Below are 1,613 nucleotides of genomic sequence, written 5' to 3'. Positions count from 1 at the left end.
CTTGACGTGGTGCTGGCAAATAACGGGCAAACTTATACCTTCAGACGAGGTGGTATTGGATCAATAGTCGATTTAACATTTGTTAGTTCTAGCCTAGCCAGAGACATGGACTGGCAGGTAAGTGAACAATACACGCATAGCGACCACCAGGCGATTTTATTTGAAATAAAAACCAGGGGTCCTGAAGGTGTACCAAGAGAGAGGTCAACATTCCATGGCTGGGCAAAAGAAAAATTCGATCCGGACGCGTTTGAAGAAACATTCGGTAGCCAGCAAATCGATGTAGGCACAGTATCTGACATGACCGACCAAATCACTGCAGCACTAAAGTACGCTTGCGATGCATCCATGCCATCAAAAAGATCGAACAATAGAAGGAGGGAAAACTATTGGTGGAATGACACCATAGCAGCTTTGAGAAGTGAGTGCTTGAGGACCAGAAGACACTACCAAAGAAGTAGATTGCGCCCTAACCATGTAGCAATGAGAGATGCATACCACCAGGCAAGAAAAGACTTAAAGAAGGCCATTAACCAAAGCAAATCTGACAGCTTTAAGCAACTTTGTAAGGAAGCAGACTCAAACCCTTGGGGAAAAGCGTACCGGGTAGTTATGTCTCGGCTGAGGGGAAAAAAGTCCCAACAAATCACGTGTCCATGTCTTATAGACAAAATAGTGAACGTATTGTTTCCAGAAGGCGAGCCCTACATAGATGTGTGTCCCAATATCCCTCAAAGTGATATTAATATAGCAGAAGAAGAAATCCTAAATCTATGCTCAATGATCGGAGATAAAAAGGCCCCCGGCTTAGACGGCGTGCCAAATAGAGCTCTAAAACATGCCATTAATCTAAAGCCGACGTTGTTTACCAAACTATTTGAAAAATGCCTTATGGACGGTATATTCCCAAATATTTGGAAAAAACAGAGACTCTTACTAATACCAAAGCCTGGGAAAGTGCTAGGAGATCCTGCATCTTATAGACCTATATGTCTGCTAGACACTATAGGAAAATGTCTCGAAAAAATTATATACACTCGACTACTGGAAGCTGTCGAGAATGTAAATGGCCTATCCGAAAAACAGTTCGGATTTCGTAAAGGTAGGTCTACCATAGACGCAATTATTTATGTAATTGAAATGGCCAAACAGGCAATAAAAGGAAAAGGCAAAAACAGAAAATACTGTGCTCTCATAACGCTTGACATCAGGAATGCATTTAATTCAGCCGGTTGGAAGCATATACTGGCCGCTCTAAGACGCAAAAACGTTCCGGAGTATCTTATTACAATAATTAAAGATTACTTCTCCAATAGATCTCTATTGGTAGAAACAGACGATGGCATAAAAACATATAACATCACATCAGGTGTTCCCCAAGGATCCGTACTAGGACCCTTGTTGTGGAATATCATGTATAATGGTATATTTGAATTAAATCTACCAGAAGAAGCGACTGTAGTCGGATTCGCAGATGACATAGCTCTACTAATCCGGGCAAGATTCATAAAAGAAGTACAGCTGTATGCGAACGAAGCTATTAGTACGATAAAGAAATGGTTAACTTCAATGAACCTTTATCTAGCGGAACACAAAACAGAACTGGTTCTTAT

Source organism: Lucilia cuprina, chromosome 3, assembly GCF_022045245.1.
Source record: "Lucilia cuprina isolate Lc7/37 chromosome 3, ASM2204524v1, whole genome shotgun sequence".
NCBI lineage: Eukaryota > Metazoa > Arthropoda > Insecta > Diptera > Calliphoridae > Lucilia > Lucilia cuprina.
Note: the sequence above shows the minus strand (reverse complement) of the source record.